The 14323-nt window shown below is 41.6% G+C and overlaps 1 protein-coding gene across 50 annotated transcripts in view; it reads right to left on the bottom strand.

Annotated features, from left to right (window-relative positions):
• The window catches only part of CLOCK (clock circadian regulator), a 119580-nt gene extending 113085 nt beyond the window's left edge, over positions 1–6495 (bottom strand). For 22 of the 50 annotated variants that reach the window (XM_081589393.1, XM_081589646.1, XM_081589402.1 and 19 more), the window contains exons 1-2: positions 6372–6495; positions 5037–5111 (exon numbers count right to left, since the gene is read on the bottom strand). The gene's annotated coding sequence lies outside the window, so the exon portion shown is untranslated. Of the gene's footprint in view, positions 1–5036; positions 5112–5250; positions 6294–6371 lie in introns of those variants that run through there. The other 28 variants (XM_081589341.1, XM_081589554.1, XM_081589356.1 and 25 more) reach the window with 2 other exon arrangements.
• Positions 6496–14323: the final 7828 nt, after the last annotated feature.

Here is a 14323-nt window from a genome sequence, read left to right as displayed (position 1 = left end):
ACGGCAGCCCACCAGGCTCTGCCGTCCCTGGGATTGTCCAGGCAAGAATACTGGAGTAGGTTGCCATTTCCTTCTCCAATGCATGAAAGTGAAAAGTGAAAGTGAAGTCGCCCAGTCATGTCCGGCTCTTCGAGACCCCATGGACTGCAGCCTACCAGGCTCCTCTGTCCATGGGATTTTCCAGGCAAGAGTACTGGAGTGGGTCGCCATTGCATTCTCCGAAGTTTCAACATAGGAAAAACAAATCACCAGTCTTTCAAAACTCTACTTGGCAAAGGGATTTCAAAGAAATATGCAATACCAAGCATCTTGGCAACATTTTCTAATAATATTTTCATTGTTCTAAGTTACAGAAAAAGGTCAAGTACTCTCAAATTCTGGAGAAGGAAATGGCAACCCACTCCAGTATTCTTGCCTGGAGAATCCCATGAACAGAGGAGTCTGGCAGGCTACAGTCCATGGGGTCGCAAGGAGTCAGACACAACTGAACTGACTTAACACACACACTCTCTCAAATTCTCTAGCTAGAAATAAAACTCTAAGCAACTTAAGGAAATTAGGATTCCCCTCCCAAAAAATAAGAGCCATGTTTTGTACACACTATGAAAGTAACAAAACAACAGAAATAATAACAGCTAACATTTTTTATTGACCAATTAACTATATGATACTCATTGTTCTAAGTAATTTGCATGTACTGTTCAATCCTCACATAATATTATGAACTAGCATTATCATCATTTCATAGATGAGAAATTGAGGTAACATTTGTCCAATCACTAGTAATAAAGCCAGGATGTGAATGCCAAGCAGGCTAGCTGTAGAGCCTTGCACTCTTAATCACTACACCAAGCTACAAACATAAGTAATTAAGATCTTGTTAAAATAGTCTGCTGTTATTAAATTTCAGGCAATAAACAACAATAATCTTTATTTAACATAAAACCAGATATTTTAATGATCTGATCATGTCACTGAAAATAAATGAACAGAAGAAATAAACACCTAAAAACTTCCTATTTTCGTGAGAAAAGAGAAAAACGTAAAAAGCAGTTGCTATCAAAATAGTCACAGAAACCTGAGAAAACATGTAACCTCCAAAAAAATGACATCAGAAGACACATTAAAACTCCTGCACTGAGCTTTAATATCGTATCTATTTTCTATTGAAAACAAGTTAAGCAGTTTTTCTCCCTGACTTAATCTAGAGGATACAGATACCTAAGAGTTGTATAAAATGTCACAGAAATCCTACAGAAAGGTAATGTCAATTCTTTGGGTGAAAGTATTCTTTCTTGGTATTAAGATTTTCCTTTTAAGAAAGTTTTGAAGCAATCAAACAAACTCTCTGTAAAAAATATTATAGCTTAAATTTTAATTAAGTGTGTGCAAACACTTCATAGATACCTACCCCATTTTTCAGAAATGTTTCTGAAAAATAAAAGGTAAATCACATTCTAAACAGTATCTTATAAATGTTAAAAATAATACATAAAAATTTATTTTTTACAAGTGATTTTTCTGTAAACTTCTAAGACTTAAAATAGTAAGTAGAATTACATCTTTGTGAAATACACACCTAAAACAAGTAATAACTCAAAGATGACAATATACTTACAAGGATGAGCTTAGGTAATCTAATATTCATATAATCAAAAACATAGAGAAAAACAGGAATCTCTTACCCACTTAATTCACAGAAGTTACACCCAACAGAGCTATAAAAATGACTAACAGATGGTTGTAAAGTAACCTATAAATATAAATGCCATTTTAACAATTACAGTCAATTAGTAAGATTAAATTGTTCTGACACTAAAAACTTTTCTATAATTCATACAATTCCACTTAGAATTTTAGACTCAGAAAAGGATAAACTACAATGTACAATACTGCAACAATGCCTACCAGAAACTATAAAAGTCTCTCCTTTTTTTTTTTTTTACTTTATGCAAAGAACTGGAAAGAAATACAAACAATAGAAGGTAATTTTGCTGTAATCAGGAACTTTGACAGATTTTTCACCATAATGCTGTTTGCTTTCATAGTTTAAAATATTTCAGAAAATAAGTATTTTATTTGACACAGGACAAGAAGTAAAAATATGGGGGAGCAGGTACATTAAATATGTGCTTTGAGGAAAAAATGATAGGAAAAAACGATTTACTTTTAATACTAACACTACCTGAAACATTAGATGATAGACAACAGTTAACTGGCAGAATTAAATCTCCTATTACTTCTCCAAATCCTGAAATCTAAGACAGGCTGTATCATAATTATCAAGTAAAACATCAAATGGTTCTTTCTAGTGGGAGAGAGTAAAAAAACAAAAATAAGCTATCAATTAGTGCCTGCTACGAGGACACAACTCCTTACTTTCTTACCCCTTAAGAGCTAAGACAAGCTAAATTTCCTCAACCCTTTCCTAACTATTTCAAATGTCACGATATATCTCTACTCTCCATTCAAACTCCATGCCCACAAAAATAAAAAGCTGGAAACAGTCTTACTCTTACAAACCTTAGGTACGTTTTTCTTCTGGAATCTATCATCTCCTATCTTGTGTTACAATCATTACACACATGCTCTTTTAAGGGTGTGTATGCACTCAGTCATGTCCAACTCTTCAGGGAAGGGTTAACTGTACTGCATCCTTCTATGTATCTCATAGATTAGTAAAGAGTCTTGACTAATAGTCAACTCTCTATCACCTAAAAAGAATGAAGTCTTAGTAATTATTCTCAGCTTGGTTTAAAAACAAAATGAAACAAAACAACAACCAAAAAACACCTCTGGAACTACTAGAAAGGTAATGTTCTGAGAAGTATGTATACAACTTGTCTGTTATCATTAAAGCAAAAACCAGACCAAAAAGCTTCTTCTCCTGTTTCCCCTGCTGGATTCCTTCCAAGTAAATCAATGTCTCTTAGTTAAAGACAAAGTACGCCTAGATTCACGTCAGAGGACCAGGAGAAGCAGATGTAATCTAAGGGGCCTTCCAGTGGTCTGCAAGTACAGGAGAATAAAATCAGTTTAACTGTGAGCTACCGACTAGGTCAAAACCCAAGGAAAACTCTAGAATGTGGACCCTGAAGAGTCCTATAAAAGCCATGAAATCCATGTCTTACAGGTGAATTCAATCTACATCAGATAAAGCTTACAGTAAGACCCCACTACAAACTCTGTAAATGTACCCCAAACCAACTAGCCCCTCACAAGTGCAAAGATGAGAATATCCTAAGGGGGGTAGGTGGGGGGTGAGTGGGTGGATGTGTGGGTGTGTGCACATGCGTGCACGCGCGCACACTCAGTTGCTTAACTTTCTGACATATCCAATCCAGGTCATTTCTTCGTCCTGTGAGTAGTAACAGAGCTCACAGTAGAGACAAACAAAGCAGACAATCAAGACAATTTAATTTTTGAGATTAAAAATCTATGTAAATACACAGAAAACGAACTCAAAAGTTATATAACAATGTAACAGTAGTTATCTCTGGGGAGAGATGTGAGATAGAAATGAAGTATGTAAAAAGCATTTTCACCTATTATAAATACATTGTATTGTTTAAATTTTTCCTGAACATTGACTTACTTCTTTAATGTTTTTAAAAAAGAATGAACAGACCTATATGGGATTCAAATGAAAATTAAATGCCATTTGCAGAAATTTGATTACCAGAGACCTACAGATCAAAGAGAAATAACACAATTATCCTATCCTCCAAAATAAAAAGGAATGCTGGTAACACAACAAAAATGCCCATAGCAACTGTCACCCACTACTCAACATTCACTACTCTGATTATAGGATATTAGCCACCAGAGGAATTTTGAGTACCCTTCCCCCTGAAATTACATACTGTTTTCAGCAATCCATTAAGTCATAAAAAAAATTTCAGCGTTTGCAACAACAGAACATTGACTCTCAATTTTAATTCTCTTTAAGTACTGTATCTATATACAGGATCTCTCTCTAAACACACACACATATAAATTTACATGCAGTTCATGTCTGACTGCTTTGAGAAAAGTATTTCCCCATCTGAAAAGCAAACTATCTAGAGAATCAATTCCATTATCATTTTAATGGAGAGTTCATATTCTCCAACTACTTGTCATCAAAACTTTGGGGTTAAAAAGAGTAAAATTTTATACAACTAGGATTTCTGGGAAAAAAGCTGGAGAAAAAACTATGCTCTGAACACAGCAGAAGCCAAAATGTCAAATGTAAATAATGTCATATATTTTAGCAAAGCAAAATATGATTAAACGTTTCTAAAAGTTAAATTGGTAACATTAGCATCTTAAAAACTGGGTCCTCGATAGCCATACTTAAAACTTTCTGTCAAGTTTAGGTCATTTCCCCTTAAAAAAAAAAAAAAACTAACAGAAACCATAATAAAAATGGCCAAAATTACTACAAATTAGGAAAGAAAGACAAGTTATTTTGGAAAGAAGGATTTTTGTTCAATCTAGTTTACGAATCCATAATATAGTCACAAATAAAGGCATACAGTGTAGGTGCCATTTCCCACCATCCCCTCACCAGGTTACTCCTCCCTCTCCCCAACCATTATCAATTCTCCTCTGTCCTCCTCCGCCAGTTTCTTTATACTTATAAAAACAAACATACATTTATATTCCTATCCCATGGGTGCCTCGTTATCACACCAAGTAGCACATTATTCACGCTGTCCTACATCTTGTTTTTTTCCCTTTATAACATACTTTGGAGATCTTTCCATGTTACTACACACAAAGCTTCCTCATTCTTTTACACAGATGTTATGACTACCACAACTTTCATCTATCATCTTCAGGCTAAACTTTAATGACATTTTATACAGTTAACTACTTAACACCTGAGTTAAGTTTCTCCCCCCAAGATCTAAAAGCAGACAAAACAATTCATTATTTAAATTATTATCCTTTTTAGAACGTTTATTTTCCAACCAGGTAGACGGAAAACGTCGCACAATTTTATCCCTTAAAATGAAGGTACAAATTAGAATGCACATTTTAAGTGAAATTACCTTTTTCTGATTGGGGCATCAGCGTAACAGCCAAATCAACAACGACTGAAAGTTCCTTCTAGTGCGTTTCTTTCACTGTAAAAGAAAACACTGTTGTTGCTTTTCTTTTTTAAGGTTAGAAAGCCCTCAAGTCGTATAGCGTGGCATTCTAATAGCAAGCAACCGCCACCTGATTCGATCTTTCATTCCCCAAGTCAGAGGCCGAGGTTTTTACCTTTCAGGATTCTGCTATTAGCAACAGGACGACTTGCACACCAGCGAAAGCGCACTCAAGAATGTAAGCTCTGCGGCGCTACGCGTCGGAAATTACACTCCCGGGGCCAGCATGCCAGGACCAGCTAGAGTCCGGCTTCGCAGGCGAAAAGGTTTCCATAAGAATCAGCCGCCGCGGTGACCTGGCGCGGGCGGGCGCGGGTGGACTTAAGGAAGGAAGACCGGCGCCGCCCCGGGAGCGTTCGAACCCGCGCAGCGGCTCGAGTCGGACGCGAGGAGTAGCGCGCTCCCCGGGGACCCAGCCCCGGAACCGCGACCACTAACGGAACCAGCCCGCGGGCGGCGGCCGCCGCCGCTCGGACTGCGGGCCGCGGCGCGCGGGCCGGGCGCCGGGAGGGCGGGGGTTCCCCGGAGGAGCTGGCCGTCCCGGCGCCCCATTGGGCGCCGCTCCAAACGTGCCCGAGTTGTGACAGGAATAAAGTGGGTCACAAGGCCTAGCGGGTCCCCAGCGAAAGCCCTCTCCGCACCGGCTCTTCGGCTCTCCCCGCCGCTCTGCCGCTCGAATCGGCCCCAACCCAAGGGCGCGCTCGGGCCACCCGGCCCCCCCGCGCACCCCAATCCCGCCCCTGCCCCTCAGGTAACCCCAGCTGTCCCGAAAGGCCGTTCAAACGGGGCAGGCCTCCACCCCAACTCCCGAGAAAAGACACACTCGAGCGGTAGGCAAAACTTGGGCTTCAGCGCCAACCCGCCCCTCCCCTGGCCGCCGCCCCCCGGCCCCATACACACCGCCCTCCTGCTCCCCCCACTTCCCGGCTCCCTCACCGTGTGGCTTGCGGCGGCTCCTGCTTCTTCCCTCCCCCACCCTGGAGTCCAGCTGCGGCGACTCGGAACCACTAGCCTGGCAGCGTCCACAAGACGCTGCGGCTCCCAGCTCTAGCAGCACCTGGGGCTGAGTGGCGCCCCCAACCCACCCCCCAAAATTTCACCGCTACAGCCGCCCTCAACTCCTCCCCCTCCCTTTCCTTCCCCTCCTCCACCGGCACCGGGACAACGCATGCGCCGCTCAGGCAAGCCTGCCGGCGGACTTCAGGCCCCAGGCCCACCCGGCGGGGCGCCACTCACCGGTAGCGCGCACGCGTCGGCGGCCAGATTTCCTTCGCGCTCTCGGTCTCGGGGGTTTCCTTTTTTAAGCCGGTAGCCGCAAGACGAGTCTGTGATTGCGCTCCCACCCGGCGCATGCGTAGTCAGTGACCCCCGCGGGCTCCGACTGCCGGCGCTCTTCGTTCGTCCCTCCCCTCACTCTCCCTTTCCCCGGTGCGTCTCGGTGCGCATGCGATGTGCCCCGTTAGGCAGCTCGGAGCTGCGATGGGGATCCCGGGCGCCGGAGGAGACTCCTGCTCCCTAGGGCTACGCGTCTGCGCGATCCGCGGCTGCTGCCGGGCGTGCAGGAAAGCCGAGCTCTCCCCGGCGCCCCCTTCCTCGCACCGGTTACTGGAAAGCAGGGGAGGCGGGGCCTGGTTAGCTGCGGAGGGTGCGGCCGGTCCCGGGAGTTTAGATCCGAGTGGCTTTAGATCAGGGAGTCTTTGGCTTTTACCCTGGATGCGGGAAAAGAGGACAGAGGAGAGTTTCTTGTATGCGGGATCCCCAAGTCAAAAAAGGGGACCTTCTCTTTTTGGAAAAGCAAATCATTTTGCCAATACCAGGGGAAAAAATCGGCCGGGCGAAAAGACTCCCCCCCCTCCCCCAGTGGCATCACCTGCGTCTCTTGGGACGGGAAGAGGGCATTTGTGGAGGTGACTGGCACTCCAGACTCCTCCTCTCTCTTCTCCTGGAAGTGCACTGCTTTAGTCGCTTTTTTTTGGAGAGTGGGGCTGGGGAGACCAGACGTGAGTCCTTGGCCAGACGGCCGAGGCCAAAGATAACGGACGTGCTCCTTTGGAGTTTTTTATCTAGCCTTAAGGAAGAAGGAAGATGAAGCACTGGACATAAGCCAGGATCCTAGCTTGTACCGCTTCCCTTGTAGAAAAACGTGTAAATGTCTTCCCCTTTATCTTAGGGGGAAATTACTTTCCTTGATGGTTAAGACAGTTGGTCCACAAGGGAAAGCACCTTTCAGTAGCTAAAAATTATTGGGAAAAAGTCTACAGCCCTAATTCCAAGTAGATTTCATATTTTAATGATTGTTCTTTGAATTTGAAATAGAAGCCGTTTTTTCTTCTTTCAAAAAGAAACTGTTGTGACTATAAAATCCTCCCTTAAAGGTAACATTCATCTTAGTGAACACTTCAAATTCTTGCTGTGTACTCAAGAGAAAAAGAACATCGAAATTGAGGAACTATTCAGATCCCTGATCATTCACCAGAGGATTCTGTCCGGAATGGGAGAGCGTGATAGAGTCATCATATAGCAGACAGGATTTTAGTAGACATTTTTTCCTGCTTAGCACTCATTCCCTATTCTGATCATTTCCTTTGGAGAATTATCCTTTCTTCACTCTCAGACCATTTGGCTGGGGCAGGACTCCAGAGGAAAACACATTTGAGTTAATCCTCTACCTTAGTTTGGATTTAACTAAGAAGGGTGATCTCTTTTCCAATGGAGTTAAGTCTGCAAAAATGGAAGCCTGAACACATCTTCCTACTCACAGATTCTGAGAAAGAAGGCAACATGGAATAAAGCAGGTTCAAAAATGGAGATTTGGCCTGGAGACACATTGGATGCACGGAATCCGTTGTGGACTAGATAACTCTGGAAATTTCAGTTAAGTTAGTCAATAAATTCTTAACATGTATTCATTGCTTAAACCAGTGAGAGGTTGTCTGTCACTTGCAATCATGAATTCTCACAGTGGTAGCAAGAGAAGAGGCAAGATTAATAATACTGATAAGGAAGGTTTCAGTTAGACAAGAGGCTTTGAATGCTTTTCCTAGGATGTGAATGTTTGGATTTTCTAGAGAAAGTGATCTCTCTTCATATTCTGCATCGTATCTTCAAAAATACCTTTGCCCCTTTTAATGCTCCCATGGTCCTCTTAGTCACTAGAAACACATCATGTTCATCTTTGACTCTTTCCTCTCTCATTTTCTGTATTTAATCATTTACCAACACCTGTTGATAGTCCCGTTTTTCTGCTTGGTCTTCTGCCACTACTCAAACATTTCCCATGATTCAGTTCACAACTTATCTTTCTCCCCATACTCTCCAAGAAGAAAACTGTACCACATATTTTTAGTCACATTTCCAACGTCCAGATTCCACTTTTCCCTAAAACAAAAACCCTGCCTCATAGTTTGTCCCCTAGCCTAAATTCTCTTCTTGACACAATTTATCTAACTCATATTCTGCTCACTTCTTCTTGTCTGCCTTGCTATAATTTAAAAGGAACATTTCCAACTCCATTGCTAACTGGTTTCCACAGTTGATGTCTTGATGGAAGCAATATAGCATAGTGGCTAAAATATAGAATTGGAAACTTACTGCCAGGATTTATCCCGGCCCCACTACTTAATATCTGCATGACTTTGAGTCTGTTCTTCAGTTTCCTCATCTGTCAAATGAGAGTAATAACAATCATGTCTCAGGATAATTGAGAGAAGATAGAACAGGTAGATGGAATGTGTGTGTGTGGGATAGTACCAGGTACATAAAAAATCCCATATTAGTAGTGGTTATTAATGATGTTGCTTTTTGTGTAGTTCTTACATCTCTTGCTCAATTTCTTCCCCTAGTTCTCTGGGACCCTATGTCCTTTCTGTTTTATCGTAATACCTCTCTTATCCACCCTTTCCTTGACATTCCTACTTTCACTACTATAGTTTAAGGTAAATAGGAACATGGGAAGCTTGATATGCATAATAGGGAATATACTGTCAGGTTTTTTGTGTGTGTGTGTGAAGAACTCTTCATGTTTTAGTCAATTACTCTTATCCTTTCTAGATCCTTTAAAATAGAAGGAAGTCAATAGTATGATGTGATATTGAAGACTTTGTAATCAAAGGTCTAGGCTTCAATCCTGACTAATACTAAGACACACTGAGCAAGTTAAATAATTTATTTGAGCATCAGGGTATTTAGCTGTAAAGTGAGAAAAAAGGCATTTCAGAATTGTGATGATAAAATATAAACTACTACAGAAAGGTTAGCAGAAAAGGATGGTGGCTTTAGATTTTTATGCTTTGTTGTTGGAACTCTAGGAATGGTTGAAATGACTCACAAATTTGTAACTACAGCCTACACCTAACCTTTGGGTTCCAAACACACATGTCCAATTGTCTCCCCGATGTCTCCTCTTAAATATCTTGAATACCTTGGATGCTCCCTTCAATCTGTTCTCCACAAAGCAACAAGAATATTCTTTTGAAAATATAAATGAAACCGCATGTTCCTACTTAAAATCCTTGTTATTTCCCATTATATCTAAATTCCTAGTTGTGGTCATAATACCTCTTTGATCTAGCCCCCTCTATTTCTCCAACTTCACGTCCTACCATTTTTCTCTTTTCCCATAAACTTCCTCATGTTTTTTGCTAATCTCTGTATTTTCAAGCTTTGATACATGCTGTGCACTTACCTGGGCCACACTCCTACCTTTTCTCCTGGCTGATTCCTCTTCAGTCTTCATGTCTCAAAGATCGAACTACCCTATTTAAGATGTTTCCCTCCTACCTCTCACCTGCCATCCACCAACATAGTACCCACAATTACTCTCTATTACTGTGGAGTTTTTTTTTAATATTTCCTTTCTAATCTATTAACTATCTTCCCCCAAGCCCCGCCCCATTGCCACCACATGGTAAATTCCAAGAGTCAAGAACCATGTGTTTTCTTCACCACTGTACATGCAGCATTCATTTCAATGCTTGAGTTAAATGAAAGGATGAATGAATGAATGAAATGAAAGGTAAAACATGCTAGAAGATTTTTAGGATCACTCTTATAGTCCAAGTTGTGATTATAAGCAGATTGTAGTCTTGTGAGAAGGTAAACTTAGCAATGTGTATTAAAGTACAAAGGAGAGATAAACTGAAAATAGTGAAACACTAGTATGAGACTGCTGAGTGAGGTCCACAATAGGGAACAAGAACATGCAGCACTCACCCTCTAAATAGTTGCCCACATTTGAAGCAGATATTCCTTCAGCACGGCTTCCCTGGTGGCTCAGACAGTAAAGAATCTGCCTGCAATGCAGGAGATGCAAGAGATATGGTTTCAATCCCTGGGTGGGGAAGATCCCCTGGAGAAGGAAATGGCAACCCACTCCAGTATTCTTGCCTGGGAAATCCCATGGACAGAGGAGCCTGGCAGGTTACAGTCCATGGGGTTGCAAAGAGTGGGACACGAATGACACACACGCACATTCCTTCAGTCAGGACCAAAAACTGGACAAAACTGGACTTAACATGGCAAAACCTCCAACCTCTACTTTCAGGCCGTATAAGTAAGACACAAGGGAAGAGGAGGATGAGAGAATCATTGGAGCCACAACTTAAAAAGCTCCTGTAGAGTACTGTGGCTTTTCCTTTCCTTTTTATTGCCCCACTCCACTCCAAGTTGGGCTTCCTTGGTGGCTCGACAGTAAAGAATCCACTTGCAATGAAGAGACCTGGGTTCGATCCCTGGAGGAGGGCACGGCAACCCACTCCAGTATTCTGCCTGGAGAATTCCATGGAGGAGCCTGGCATCCATGGAGTCACAGAGAGTCAGACACAACTGAGCAACTAAGCACAGCTCACTCCAAGTTAAGTGAACAAGGCTCCAACAGAATCAGCTAGAGAAACTGAAGTGATTAAGGAGAGACTGGTATCTCTTCCCTTTCAGATTTGTTGATCCGCCCTGCATCTACCTGTGTGAACAGGAAGATAGGGACTTGGGGAGAAATAATTGGAGGAAGTGGGCTGAAGTTACTCCTACAGTTTGGCATGGCAAGGAAGTTTCTACAGAGTCTGTCCATGCTGGTAGAAAGTACTGTCCAGGTTTGAACCACCTTGACACCTACTGGGAAAAGAAATTCTAGCAACAAGAGGCAGGGTATACTTCAAGGAGTGGGAACTGAGAGAGATCAAGAGAGAGAGAGAGCCGCAGACTGATCTCCACATCAAGGAACTGTGTGGTGGAGAGGCTGCCTCTGAGTTTCTAGGAGAACTCAATGTGCCCATTAAAGAGCGAACACTTTGATGCAATATGGATAGTACTTACCTAGTTAAGAGAAATGTATGCCTTTCTTCCCTAATCTCCCTTCCAGTCCCCAACACCACAGAGGATGGACCTTGAAAAGAGAAGGAAATAATTGGCTAAAAACAACTCCGCTTTCCCTCTTGAGTTCCTGAATCACAAGTTCAGCCAGAGAACATTTGCCTGGGAACTGTTATTGGAGCTTGAAACTAGACAGATTTTTAATAACCAAAAGTGTGAGAGAAGAGTTAAAGAATATGCTCAAGATGTCTTTAGGGGACTAGCTACTAGTGCTGCTTAATCACCTAAGGATCTCATTAAAACAAAAATTGCAGTTCAGCTAGTCTGGGATGAGGCCAGAGACTGCATTTCTAACAAGCTCCCTGGGGATGCTGCTGATTCTAGGATCACACTTTGACAAAATAGGCACTATAAAGCAGGAGAGGGAGTTTCAGTGGTTGGCAGAAAGGAATAGTGAAAAATATTAGGAAGGTTGTATGAAATACCCATTTTTGTAGATCAAAAACATTTGAATATTTAAAATTTCAAAAAAAATCACAAAAATTCATTCAATAAAATGTGAAACATATTATTAAATAATTTCCCCACATACTAACAAATACTTATACCCCACTTAAATGAGAATGTATAAATCAAGTAGGATATGAAGTAGTACTGACCTACACTGGCAAGCATGAGTACTTGCTAGAAGTGTGTGTTTGTGTGCATTATTTGAAAAAGGCAGAGGCTGGAATCAAAACCAGCCACCTCTATTATGCTATAATTTTATGAATTTTACAAATGTTTTTCATGAACTGTGCTTACGTATAAAAACTACTGCCACCTGGTGGCTTTGAGTTGAGTTAAAAAAAGGAGTATGAATCTTTTTATTCAAACATCTGAAATACTGTTAGTACTTCCTCAGCTAATTTTAACTCAAAAAAGAAAATAGGTAAAATGATGGATTTACTAAAAAAAATTACATTTGGGGGAACTTTTTGCATTCAGTTTCAATTGGAAGGGAAATAATGAGTGCTAGTCGCTCAGCTAGGTCTGACCCTTTGTGACCCCATGGACTGTAGCCCACCAGGCTCCTCTGTCTGTGGGATTCTTCAGGCCAGAATACTGGAGTAGAGCGCCATTCCCTTCTCCAGGGGATCTTCCAGACCCAGGAACTGAACCCGGGTCTCCCACATTGCAGGCAGATTCTTTACCACCTGAACCACCAGGGAAGTCAGGAAAATAATGTCTATATTTATATGCATTACATGGCATTAAAGTTACATTTTAACTTTATGATAATATGGTTTTTCCTTTAATTTCCACAACTGTTTTATTCTCGATAGGAATCTTTCCATCCATTTTGTTAAAGACTCTTAGAAGTTGGACCTTATAGGTAATTATTTCTCTGATATGTGTGCTAACGCTATAATAAAGACCATTGTGTGCAACTCCCAACTTTGCTTCTCAACTTTTCCTCCCTTCATCCAAATGTGTTTATTTTCAAAAGCCTTTCTTTGCTATCTCAGAAGGGGTCTTCCTAATTCTTTACAAAGTTAGATCACTTGATTTTACCTTATCTGATAAAACAAATTATTACCACCTAACTCAGTGTGTGCTGAAAAGCAGAGTAAGCTGACAAGATTCGTATAGTCAAGGCTATAGTCTTCCCAGTGATCACGTTCGGCTGTGAGAGCTGGACCGTGAAGAAGGCAGAGCACTAATGAATCGATGCCTTCGAACCGTGGTGCTGGAGAAGACTCCTGAAAGTCCCCTGGACAGCAAGGAGATCAAACCAGTCAATCGTAAGGGAAATCAACCCTGAATATTCACTGGAAGGACTGATGCTGAAGCTGAAGCTCCAGTATTTTGGTCACCTGATGCAAACAGCTGATCTACTGGAAAAGTCCCTGATGCCAGGAAAGACTGAGGGCAGGAGGAGAAGAGGGCGCCAGAGGATGAGATGGCTGGATGGCATCACTGATGCAATGGACATGAACTTGGGCAAACTTTAAGAGATGGTGAGGGACAAGGAGGCCTGGTGTGCTGCAGTCCATGAGGTCGCAATGAGTCAGAAACAACTGGGCGACTGAACAACTCAATCTGTATTTAACTTTCCCTCCACTTCATCATCCTCTGCCGCCTCTATGATCCCTGCCCACCCCTAAGAACAGCAAATACCCTTTTCTGACTTCAAGTTAAATTGCCTCATGCATGCTAAGTCGCTTCAATCATGTCCAACTCTGTGCAACCCCATGGACTGTAGCCACCAGGCTCCTCTGTCCATGGAATTCTCCAGGTAAGAATACTGGAGTGGGTTGCCATTCCCTTCTCCAGGGGATCTTCCCAACCCAGGGATTGTCTCTCATGTCTCCTGCACTCTTTACCTCTAGCACCACCTGGGAAGTCCTAAGTTGTCTCAGTTCTCACCAATTTATTTTTGTAATCTAATCACTTAAACTTAGTCTGGATTCTCTCACAAACATCACTGAATATCCAAAATCACAATGATGGGTCACCAGTACAAACAAACTAGAAGACTAAAATGTGTTGTTAAACTACCACATGCTGGATTTAACACCATTTTCTCTAAAAGTGGTGCCAATTATTAAGCCAAGATAAAACATGCTGCAGGTCTTCTGCAGTGTCCTAATATTATATATTTTCTCATGATGAATTCTTCTGAGATTACTATTAAATGATATGTAAGCCTCACAATATACTTTTCTCACTTCTCGTGATTTAGAAACTTACATGTTATACAGGTCTAACGATTCAATAGCCTGTCTACTTAGTAAGCTAATACTTTCTAACAATAATAGAACTATTAAAAATTATAACAATGAGTAGAGATGTTTCTTAGTACTTTTTAGAATCTTTAAATTGCATTTTTCCATTGAGTG

This window comes from Giraffa tippelskirchi, chromosome 1, assembly GCF_054371585.1.
Source record: "Giraffa tippelskirchi isolate mGirTip1 chromosome 1, T2T-mGirTip1v1.2.pri, whole genome shotgun sequence".
Classification (NCBI taxonomy): Eukaryota; Metazoa; Chordata; class Mammalia; order Artiodactyla; family Giraffidae; genus Giraffa; species Giraffa tippelskirchi.
The sequence above is the reverse complement of the archived record's forward strand: the minus strand, read 5'-3'. Positions and strand labels throughout refer to the sequence as shown.